Consider the following 12,328-nt stretch of genomic DNA (forward strand, 5'->3'; position numbering starts at 1 on the left):
AAAGAGACAACAAATGTTCTAGAGTCCCGGGTCCTGGGTTTGAGTTCTGACCTTGTAACCTTTGACACTTCAGGATTGCTGATGACTCTCAGAGCCTCCGTTTCTTTATCTGTAAAATGAGGCCATAATACTAACCTGCATTGTATTAAAGTACAAGGATTTTACTGCTACCAACCCATGTTTTATTAAAACAGCAGGAATGAATTCTGCCCAACACTGAGTAAAGGCTGACTAATGGGTTCCTTTCCGTCTCACTGGTGGTGTGAATTCAGCCATTTGCCTTCAGGAAAATCCTGGGTTCATCAGTAGTTTGTTTTTGTTTGGTTTCTTGGGGTTTCCCCCACTTCTTTCCACTTGGACAGTTACTAAGCCTAAGGGGGTCTTGGTTGGAGAGACAGATAAATCTCAGATGCTAATGGCTTTTACTGCTACTGATCTAATTACACAAAAGCCTCTGGGGCCTGCCAGGCGCTTCATTACTTGTGTTATATCTAAGACAGTGGGGAAGTCTGGTGGTTTCCTTGGAAATACCCAAGTTCAGAGATTTAGATCACGGGTTTTCTGCAACTTTCCTATAGGGAATCAAATGTGTCCAAGTGACTGAAGTTCTTGCATTCAAGTCCGCTTTTGCCTCGCTCTAATCACTTACTAGTAGCCTAACTAGTGCTTTACGGCTGTGGTCCAGATTCAATTGCTTTGCGGATAAAATGGTTTCTCATATGTATTTTTAAAATGTATTTTTTAATTGAAGTAGAGTTGAATTACAATGTTGTATTACTCCTGTACAGCAAAGTGACTCAGTTATACATATACATACCTTTTGTTTTCATATTCTTTTCCATTATGGTTTATCACAGGATGTTGAATATTGTTCCCTGCGCTATACAGTAGGACCTTGCTGTTTATCCAGTCTCTGCATAATAGCTTACACCTGCTAATCCCAACCTCCCACTCCATCCCTCCCCCACCCTCCCTCCTCCTTGGCAACCACCAGTCTATTCGCTATGTTCCTATATGTATTCTTACATCAAAATCAATCTCTCTCTCTGTCTCTTTCTCTGTCTTTTTTTTTTAATAAAATGGCCCACATTCATGATCTGCAGAAGATGGCAAAGGTGACTCTTTTGACCTGCTGTACTATATAATCTGTGCACCTTTCCACTATTAAAAAAGAAGATTCTTGAAAAGACCAAAGAGAGAGGTTGGAACCAACTCCCTTTCCTGCCAACCCAGGCTCTCTCCTAACTGTGGCCAGTCAAGACCCTTATTTGGCGCCCAGACCCACTCCCAGCACCCGTGGTTTCACGTCAATAAGGTTTTCTTTTTACACACACAGAATTTTAAATTATTTTTGCAATCTAATCAAACCTTCAGAAACAACCATCCATGTACAAGTTCTGAAAGTCGTCTTTGGCAGCGGAAGTATACTCAACCACTTTATATTTGCAAACGCCCACCAGTGGACACAAGAGCTGAGCTCGGAGAGATGGGCAGGAATGGAAAACTCATTAGCTGCCTATTGAATTCAAAGGAAAACAAGCATTTCCCCCAGATGCACAGGCTGAGGAGTGCTATTCCTTTTCATGTGTCAGCACCCAAGGCTCTTGCTTATTCTGAGACTGGAAACACACGGGGTATCCTCCTATTCTCCTCTGGAGGGGAGGAAAAGAGAACAGGTGGGATGAAATGTGGGAGAGGAAAAAGGAAGGACGCCCACAGTGCACTAGAAGGGACCCGCTACGTCCCTTGAAGATAAGGTCCCACATTGAGAATGGTGAGTGTGAAGCTGGGAATCTGCTGACTTGGTAAACAGCTGACTCATACCCCCGAATTGAAGAGATTTGATATTTGCTTTTGTCTAGTTGCCCAGCACTGTTCAGTGAACCATGGAGACCCAAGGGCCATTATCAGTCACTTCCTGTCACCCCACCATCTTCACACCCTCTCTCCATATGGATCCCACAGGCCCATCCTTTATCAGTGATAGGGTGAGAAAGCTGTTTGACAGAAGTACTCCAGACTCCCCTTTCCTCTGATTTTCCGCAATTCCAACATCTCAGATGGGTTGTGGCATGGGGCCAGGGAACACAGCATGGATGAGCCCGCAGAGCAATCCGGAAGGAGAAGAGAGAGGGGTTCTTGGGGAAAGAGGAAAATCCTGCCTGGGCAGGCTGAGCTCTGTCTACACAACAAAGCGACTGGCCAGAAAGGGAAAGATGCGTTCAGTTAAAAGCCTGTTACTCCCAATGTACACAGCAGCACTACTCACTACAGCCAAGACGTGGAAGCCACCTAAGTGGCCATCGACAGATGAATGGATGAAGAGGTGGTACATATACAACGGAATACTACTCAGCCATAAAAAACATAACAATGCCATTTGCAGCAACACGGATGGACCTAGAGATAATCATGCTAAGTGAAGTAAGTCAGACAGAGAAAGACAAATGTTATATGATATCACGTATATGTGGAATCTAAAAAAAAAAAAAAAGATACAAATGAACTTACTTACAAAACAGAAATAGACCCACAGACATAGAAAACAAACTTATGGTTACCAAAGGGGAAAGGGGTAGGGAGGGATAAATTCAGAGTTTGAGATTAACAGATGCACACTACTATATATAAAATAGATAAACAACAAGGACCTACTGTATAGCATAGGGAGCTATACTCAGTATTTTGTAATAACGTATATGGGAAAAGAATCTGAAAAAGTGTGTGTGTGTGTATACATATATATATACACACACACACATATACATACACACATATATCTGAATCATTGTGCTGTACACCTGAAACTAACACAACATTGTAAATCAACTCTACTCCAATAAAACACAGCAACCAAAAAAACCTGTTACTGTGTTTATTTGACACCAAATCCCTGATTTGACTGGCTTCCATTCCCTTCTATGGAGCAGTTTTTGACTCAATCGATCCATTGTGGTTTTGCTGTAGAAACAGCTTCATAGCAGAATTTGTGTAGGTAGTCAGGTCGTGGAAATCTGATCCCCAAACCATTACGGAATCATGAGATGAGAAGAACAAGAGCTGCAACAGTTTATCGAAGGTCTAAAGCAAAACTGGAAAGAATCAACACTGAAAATCGGAGCCTTAACTGGCACCCAAGTCTTAACTGGCACCCGAGTCTCTTTATCCAGATCCTACTCAGGTTAAAACGCAGGTTGACCTCACAACCTGAGAATCCCTGGGAATCAGTCCTGTTCCAAGGAATTTTCCATTTCAGGTAAACAAGCTGTTGTTCAGGGAGGGGTGAGGGTGCTGTTTCCTTTCAAGTTACTCTTATCTTTTATCAAGGCCAAGGGCAGAGCAGTGGTGACTGTAAAGCAGAGCAAACACAAGAGCGTGCTATCAGAACATGTTCTCACCCAGCAGGCCAGGCCTGCGGTATCTGTGGTCCTCAATCCCCACCCTCCCTTGCTAACCCATCACCTCTACCTGCTCCCAGCTTGTCTCCCAACGTAGACATCCAGCCCAAGGCCTCTTTCCCAAACTTATTAGAAGGATGGTATCTCAAAAATGATCCTAATCATTATACTGTAATATTCTTATTACGAAGCATCAGATCACCCCACTCCCTGCTGTTGGCCATCCACTGCCCGAGAATCAGACGGCGCCAAGACAAGGCCCATGGGCTTCTTCCCCATTGTTCGCACCCCATGCCCACCCAGCTGTCCACATAGGTCTTCTCTCCTTCCCTGCAGTGCAGTGAGCAGTCGCTTGCCCTCCTCCCACTTCCAGGGCCTTTGCACTTGCTGCCCTTCAGTCTGGGACACTTTGGCCCCCCAGTTATCTCATGGCTGGCTCACTCCAGTCATCTTGTCCCAGCACAAGCTTTCCTTCTCGAAGCAGGGCTTTCCCAGACTACTCAAAACAAATCTACCGCTCCTCTAATTCCTTCCTTCTCCATCTATTTATCACATTCATTGATATTATCTTCATTCCTTGGTTGACCTGCTAATTGTCTGTCTGAGAATTTATTCTCCTAAGGGCAGAGATCTCGCCTGGCTTTTTCAAGCTATATTTATTGAATGAATAAATAGCAACTCACACAGGCCAGCCGTCTCCCACTGACTCCCGACCCAGGATTCAACTTAGAGGTTTTCCATTTCTAGAAACTTCCAAACCCCCCCCCCCCCGCCACCGTTTCCACACACACACACATCTCTCACACCACCTCACCCTGCCCCATCGTCCCACTCTCTAGGAGTCCTGGATATACCTAGCTTCCTACTTAGCACAAGGAATTGCAGTCTCTCTCCCAAATTCCTCGAGCTTCCTTTGAATGTCTGATGCATATGTGAATCTCTGGCATATGCTAGGCCCACATGCTCAATAAACACTTGTCAGATGTATAAATAAACTAATGAATTAATCAAAGGGGCTTATGAGCACAGCTGAGGGCTTATTTTTATGTAGGGTTTTACTGGGAATCGGCAAACATTTTCCGGGAGGGCCTAGACGGTGAATATTTGAGGGTTTGCTGTCCGTACAACGTCTGCTGCAGCTACTGCTCTCTGCCCTTGCAGCAGGAAAGCAGCCACGGGCACCATGGAAACGAATGAGCAGGGCTGTGTTTCCAGAAAGCTTCATTTACAAAAACAGATGGTGGGTTGGATTTGGCACCTACCTGGTTGAGACCCTTAAATGTATTGCCTTGCTTAGCCCTAAAACACCTTGAGGTACATATTAGAATTCTTTCCCCCTTGGAGAGGAAGAAATTGACACTCAGAAGGGTTGAGTAACTTGCTCCAAGTGGTAGAGCTGACCTGTCCTCTCCAAAGCCTATACAAAAAGACCCAAGGAATAATCTAGAAAGAAGGAGGTGCTCATCATCTGGAGAAGACTGAGGAATCAAAGATGATCAGCAAACTGCTATTTTTCTTTTTTTTTAAAACATCTTTATTGGAGTACAATTGCTTTACAATGTTGTGTTAGTTTCTGCTGTATAACAAAGTGAGTCAGCTCTACATATACATATATCCCCATATCTCCTCCCTCTTGCGTCTCCCTCCCTCCCACCCTCCCTATCCCACCCCTCCAGGCGGTCACACAGCACCGAGCTGATTTCCCTGTGCTATGCGGCTGCTTCCCACTAGCTATCTACCTTACATTTGTTAGTGTATATACGTCCATGCCTCTCTCTCACTTTGTCACAGCTTACCCTTCCCCCTCCTCGTGTCCTCAAGTCCATTCTCTATGTCTGCGTCTTTATTCCTGTCTTACCTCTAGGGTTTTTTTTTTTCCTTAGATTCCATATATATGTGTTAGCACACGGTATTTGTTTTTCTCTTTCTGACTTACTTCACTCTGTATGACAGACTCTAGGTCCATCCACCTCACTACAAATAACTCAGTTTCGTTTCTTTTTATGGCTGAGTAATATGCCATTGTATATATGTGCCACATCTTCTTTAGCCGTTCATCTGTTGATGGACACTTAGGTTGCTTCCATGTCCTGGCTACTGTAAACACTGCTGCAATGAACATTGTGGTACATGACTCTTTTTGAATTACGGTTTTCTCAGGGTATATGCCCAGTAGTGGGATTGCTGGGTCGTATGGTAGCTCTAATTTTAGTTTTTTAAGGAACCTCCATACTGTTCTCCATAGTGGCTGTTATCAATTTACATTCTCACCAACAGTGCAAAAGGGTTCCTTTTTCTCCACACCCTCTCCAGCATTTATTGTTTGTAGATTTTTTGATGATGGCCTTTCTGACTGGTGTGCGGTGATACCTCATTGTAATTTTGATTTGCATTTCTCTAATGATTAGTGATATTAAGCATCCTTTTATGTGTTCGTTGGCAATCTGTATGTCTTCTTTGGAGAAATGTCTATTTAGGTCTTCTGCCCATTTTTGGATTGGGTTGTTTGTTTTATCTATATTGAGTTGCATGAGCTACTTGTATATTTTGGAGGTTAATCCTTTTTCAGTTGCTTCATTTGCAAATATTTTCTCCCATTCTCAAAGTGCTTTATTAAGAACACTTAGGGTCAACAAGAAAGTTTAAAATGAAAGATTCTTTGTTGTTGTTTTGTGTGTTTTTTTGATATTTGGATATGTGGAACATTCAAATGATTTGAAGGAAAAAAACATTTCCAACATGATGTAGATTTGGAGAGAGTCTTAGGCTCTTGCCTGGCACAAAATGCTAAGATGTCCTGAGCCGTCTGTGCCTGGAAGCCTGGAGGGACTGGGGGTTCAGGGGAAAGCAGTGGCCAGCGTGTACTGAGACCCTGCCCTGCACACTTAGTCTCACCTGATTCTCAACATTCCCCCACATTCACATCAGCGATGACCCTTCATTAACAAGAAAAGGGAAACAGTGCAGACCTCTCTGTGGACCACAGCAACCTGCCTGTGGGAGCATATTAATTTGGATGTGCCAGAGAAAGTGACTGGATTTAACTTTAAAGAGAGTTCCCTCGTGATTCTTTTCTGCCTTTATTTCGGCATCCTGTAAAAATTATGAGACATAAAAATAAAAAACATGAAAAGTCTCTTAATCTTAAAGCATAAAGAAGCTAAGGCAAGTTTGGATTTATACATTCAATTGGGTATAACTTGAGAGTCTTCTCCCTTGGAACACGGAAATAAACACTGTCTATCTAAGCCAGGGCATGCAATGGTAACAATTCCATAGGGTCTACTTTGACATTGGTTTCTATCTGTTGACTAGAAGGAAGGAAGGGAGGGAAAGAGAAAGAACTTGGCTCTGCTATCCATGGCTCTGTGGCCTCAGGCAAGTTACTTGACCTTTCTGTGCTTCAGTTTCCTCTTTGTAAAATGGATACAATGATTCTTAGACTTCAAAAGGCTTTTATGAAGATTAAACAGAACCTGTAATCCAAGATGTCATTCTTATGAGCCGCAGTTCTCCTGGTCATTACAATCAGTTGATGAGAGGAACTGTGAAATCATAAAATCATTAGAGCTACAATGGACCTCAGATTCTAACTCCTCTTTTTAAAAATAAGGCAACTGGGGCCAGAACACATTCGTGACTCATAGCATTTATACACAAAGCTGAACTATCTTTACATAGACCAAACCCTTTAGGAGGTTTAAAAAAATGTTTTCAACTCTGTATTGAAACGGCTGTACTTTTAATTCAGTAACATAATATGCTTCGCATGCGTAACTTTTTACAGATAGCTTCTCCACACATCTTTCCAGTAAAATGGTATGCATTTGAGTGAAAAGACCAGTTGGTGTTTTAGAGTTTCTTGTAGAGCATTCCAGCTTGTTCCTAGACCAAGCCGGAGGGACTAAAAATGATCCCTCGGAAAAATCTCATCCAACTGATTATTGCTGTGTGATTATAAGTTTGTACAATCTTTTTGAAGTTGTTTTTCTTCCCCCTCCTCAATATCTATTAAATAAAAAATGAGTAAACTTTCTGAACGAGCGATTTCACTCCAGAAAATACATCCTACAGAATTTCTTGCGTAAGTGCACATAATCCAGTACAAGGATGTTTACTGTAGCCTTATCAGCTTTCCATAACATTAAAATATCCTTCAGAAAAAAAAAATATATCCTTCAGACACCGCATTTGAAAATGATGGCCCCTCTCCCATTTTGTTATGCTATCATTGATCTGAGGGCCTTTGCTTGGGTGTTCAGGTTATTTCAAACTTTCTCTTGTTACAGTTGGATACTACAAATATCCTTGTGGGGAATCTTCGTGCAGAACAGCTTCTCTGAAGAGAGAAAGATGGTGAGGAGATGAATATCTTATGCTAGAACACACACCACATCATTCAGAGAATGAAAGAGACAGCACCATTGGTGAGTTAATTAAAACCCACTGCCCACTGCATGGTGTCCTCTGATAACAGAGAGGGTAGCCCTGGGGCATAGAAAGCCACTCCTGACGAAGAAAGGAATAGTCCCAGGACTGGCTGGGAGTTCCTCCAGCTGCTGATCTTCCAGAGGCTGATTCTGTGGTGATTCATGGAGAGCAAATGTGCCCCCTGGTTCTGCTTTTTAAACTACCCAGGGATGAGCACATACGGAGATTTTACTGTGCAGAAAACCTCCTATGTGCTTTATCCAGGGTACAGGAGGAGGAAACAGAGAGGGGAGATCGCCTGGTGGTAACTGTCACACAACATCCCAACTGAAGGACTGTAAAGAGGCGAGTGGAAGTGAGGATGACAAATCAAATGAAGCCTCTCTTTCCGCCTTGTAAACCAGTTCATGTTCCTCAGAATTGAATCTACGAGTCGACCTCGGTAATGGCATTGCTGGGAACTGAACCACGTGTAGCAAAATAAATGTAAAATTCATTTTAGAACAGAGCCATCCATTGTAATCACTGACGTCATAGTGTAAGTTATTTTTAGGGGGAAACCAGAAATAGATGGATCATTTTTACCTACACCGTATCAACTACACTCTCACCGGGCCATTAAGAGCTATGTCAGCCCTGAGAGCCCCACTGGGGGAAACGAATACAGGTTATTGGAAGACCAAAGTGTGTGGAAAAAGTCAAAGTAATTATTGACAATATAGAGTAGGTAGGTAAGTCAACTTTACTGAGTCAATTCATTCACTGAAGAGAGAGAGTTTATACTAATGTCTCTGTACCAGTTTAGAGGTAAAATAGAGAAAGGCAAAGAAAGAACTTTTAAACTCAATGTCATTCTGTATGTCAGTCTTAAAAATAACAAAATTTTCAACAGAAATGATACGGTACTCCAGTTTTTAGCACAGAGGAATTATGGTGGGTGGCTTTAAGATAGTGAGCTTCTCATTCCTTTTCTTTTTTTGTTTGGCCGTCATGGAAGTCTGTGTTTGTGGGGCAATTCTGAGTGGATTTGCTCCAAGGATTTGTGTCTGACTTCTCAGCCCAATATTCTTCCAAGTAGCAGAAGCAGAGACGGAGGGGTGACTTTACTGAATGTGAATTAAGCAAAAGCACATTTCTTAAAATGAGATTCCATCGGAAAGACATTTATTGGAGATGGACTCCAAGCACTGGGTAAGGCATCAGGTGGCATATTTTCATTCTGTTCAAATGAATCTTTGAATTTGAAAGCCTACCTCAAGCCTTATCATCTTGGAAAGCATGCCATGAATGACTTTTTGACCCACCCAGGGAGGCTAGAGGGAGACGAAAATATGAGTGAAAGCTGTCGTCCAATGGTCTGAGACGGCTCAGAGAGGAGTGAGTTATACAGAAAACGAAGCATACTTTCTGAGCAAGCAATGCTTCCTTCACTTGACTCTGAGACAGCTACTTCATTTTTCCGTATCTGAGTTTCCTCATTAAAATGGAAGACAAAAATTCCTGCCTGAAGTATGGCTGTGTGTGTGGCCAGTGTCGGCTCCATGATGGCTGCCCAATAAGGAGGACCTACTTCTTTCTGCTCTGTCCCTCTGTGCCTCTTCAGGCCCAGCTCCCAGCAGCCCCCAGATGGCTTTATTCCTGTCCGTGTAGCCCCAAAAGCTCTCCTCAGTACTGTCAATGGAAAACTTGGGGGGAGCGGCTCAGTGTGAATACACCTCGATGGCTCATCAGATCACTCTGATAAGGGGTCAGAGTGGTGGAAACTGTCCTCCTGATTATTTTGCATAGGAGACAGGTTGGTTAAATAAAAAATGATACATTCAGGATGCTATATATTTTCTAACACACGACCATGCATACAGCCGTTTGTCAGACTCTGTGGAATATGTACCAAAGTGAAATATGGTGGAAACCAGACCAAAAAAAACAGAATTATGCGGTAACAATGGGATATAATTTGGGCCCCAAAATGGAAGGAGAAAGATGGTGGACTGAGGGCAGAGAACGGCATTTACTCTTTCCTGGTGTTTTAACATAACACTGTAAGGATTCACCCAACCAGCTCTCTTTATTTTAAATCCCATAAAAGACACTAATGTTATTAATACAGTAATAATAATGATAATAGCTAAATGCATTCGGTCCTCTCTGTGTGCCAGGCAACATCCTAGATGCTCTGCCTGCATGACCTCGTTAACGCTCTCTCAACAACACTTTGAGACTGCCCTTATCATTCCCATTCTAGAGATGAGGAAACTGAGCCTCGGAGAAATAAACGCACTTAACTCCGCACAGCCAGGAAGCAGGATCACGGCCACTGGGGCCCAAATCTGATGCCAAATCCAGCTCTCTTTTCCCTGTACCACATCACACCAGAGAAAGGAGATGCACAGGGTTTTGGAACTGATAGGTGTTTGCCATTGAGTCCAACTTTCTCTCTCTAAAGGGATGGGAGGAAATAATATTTCTGATTATATCGTGAGTGTGCCCCTCCTACCATCTCTCGTTGTGGTTTCTTCTTTATGTCTTTAGTGGTAGATGTTTTCTGGTAGGTTCCAGTCTTTTTTTGTCAATGGTTGTTCAGCAGTTACCTGTGATTTTGTTTTATCAATGGTTTTTCAGCAGTTAGTTGTGCTCGTGAGAGGAGATGAGCTCAAGGTCCCTTCTATCCTGCCATCTTGCTTGGATGAGGAAATAATATTTCTGAGCTGAGATGGAAAGTGGGACCTGACTTAGCTGGTGAAAGGCTATGAATGGCGGTGGAGAGCCATTCCAAGAAGGCCTGGCTGTGGTTTTCCCCCTTGAAACTGGTGACAACGGCAGAACAATAGTCCCAAGGTATCTGGAATCTGTCAAAGACCAGTCAATATAAATGATGTGACAAGAGTGATATTTAATTCTACCATGAGCGTGCATCAGAGAGAAGGTCCCGAAGGTTTAAATTCCAGTCTGTGAAAGGCAAGTATAATGTGCAATTAATTGAGGCAATAGAGGGAACTTTCCCTCAACAAATGGACCTCTTACGTCTTCAGCATGAACTTCCTCCAGAAGTAATTGAGACATGGGAAGATGCTGTGCTAGTTGCCCTTGGCTGGGCCCTGCACCCCACCATACCAGAGGAGGATCCTGCCTTCCTTACATTTCCGAGACAAGATGCCCAAAGGTGAAACCGTCCTACATTTCCCTGCAAAAAGAACTCGGTAGCCACGTTCCCTGGAGTCTACAGAGGACGCAACATGGTATAGTTTGCTGGCCTCCAAAGCCTGCCCCCAATTCTGCAAGCCTCCAAACCTGAGGTTAAAGGGAACAAAGCAGGTCTGTTCTCTTTTTGCCTTTTCTTACTTCCTTATCCACTGAATCCCAGCGTGAAAAACGAGCCTACGGTTTCCTTTCCAGTGTTGTCAGTGGGCAGAATGCTAAGGACAGGGCTTTGTGATGGAGCCAAAGTCTGGGGGAAGAGTCCAGAATGCCACCTGCTGTGATGAAAAGAGCCAGAGGTCACAATAGTCAGGGGCCACTCGAGATTGGTGCACTTTGCAGGGAGGGGAAAAGAGCCCACCGCTTACAGACGTTTGCAATGGAAGAGAATAAGCCACCGCATCGCTGAATCAATGCAAGTGTCAAGAAGGACTTCTCATAAAGATTCTCAACATTTTCAAGGATCTGAACTTTGAAAGATATCCTTGGGAATACAAGGCGTACATCTGATGCCTGCCCTGGAGCACTTAGATTCCAAAAGAGAAATAAGAAACCAAATCCTGAAGTTTACAGAGGAAAGAAGCTAGCAGGGCAGACTTCGATTGCGAGGAGAGTGGTCCCCTCAGTATTTTGTACTGCCCGCTGTTAAGGGAGTTGAAAACCTGGGATTTTGTCCATAGTCCGTATCTTCCAAGTACGGAGGTAGAAATTGCCAACCATGCAATTTTTTTGGTCCAGATTTTTTTTTTATTATTATTTAACATCTTTATTGGAGTATAATGGCTTTACAATGTTGTATTAGTTTCTGCTGTATAACAAAGTGAATCAGCTATACATATACATATATCTCCATATCTCCTCCCTCTTGCGTCTCCCTCCCACCCCCCTCATCCCATCCCTCTAGGTGGTCACAAAGCACCGAGCTGATCCCCCTGTGCTATGCGGCTGCTTCCCACTAGCTATCTATTTTACAGCTGGTAGTGTATATATGTCCATGCCACTCTCTCACTTCGTCCCAGCTTACCCTTCTCCCTCCCCGTGTCCTCAACTCCATTCTCTATGTCTGCGTCTTTATTCCTGTCCTGCCCTTAGGTTCTTCAGAACCTTTTTTTTTTTTTTGCAATACGCGGGCCTCTCACTGTTGTGGCCTCTCCCTTTGCGGAGCACAGGCTCCGGACGCGCAGGCTCAGCGGCCATGGCTCACGGGCCCAGCCGCTCCGCGGCATGTGGGATCTTCCCGGACCGGGGCATGAACCCGTGTCCCCTGCATCGGCAGGCGGACTCTCAACCAATGCGCCACC

General features: G+C 43.6%; 1 long non-coding RNA gene across 3 annotated transcripts in view; it reads right to left on the reverse strand.

Moving 5' to 3' along the window:
- Positions 1–2,328: 2,328 nt before the first annotated feature.
- The window catches only part of LOC141277656 (uncharacterized), a 49,057-nt gene continuing 39,057 nt past the window's right edge, over positions 2,329–12,328 (reverse strand). Inside the window, exons 7-8 of one of the 3 annotated variants that reach the window (XR_012329407.1) lie at positions 6,875–6,943; positions 5,075–6,491 (exon numbers count right to left, since the gene is read on the reverse strand). This is a non-coding gene — a long non-coding RNA (uncharacterized lncRNA). Of the gene's footprint in view, positions 3,350–5,074; positions 6,944–12,328 lie in introns of those variants that run through there. The other 2 variants (XR_012329409.1, XR_012329406.1) reach the window with 2 other exon arrangements.

This window comes from Tursiops truncatus, chromosome X (assembly GCF_011762595.2).
Source record: "Tursiops truncatus isolate mTurTru1 chromosome X, mTurTru1.mat.Y, whole genome shotgun sequence".
Taxonomy (NCBI): Eukaryota; Metazoa; Chordata; class Mammalia; order Artiodactyla; family Delphinidae; genus Tursiops; species Tursiops truncatus.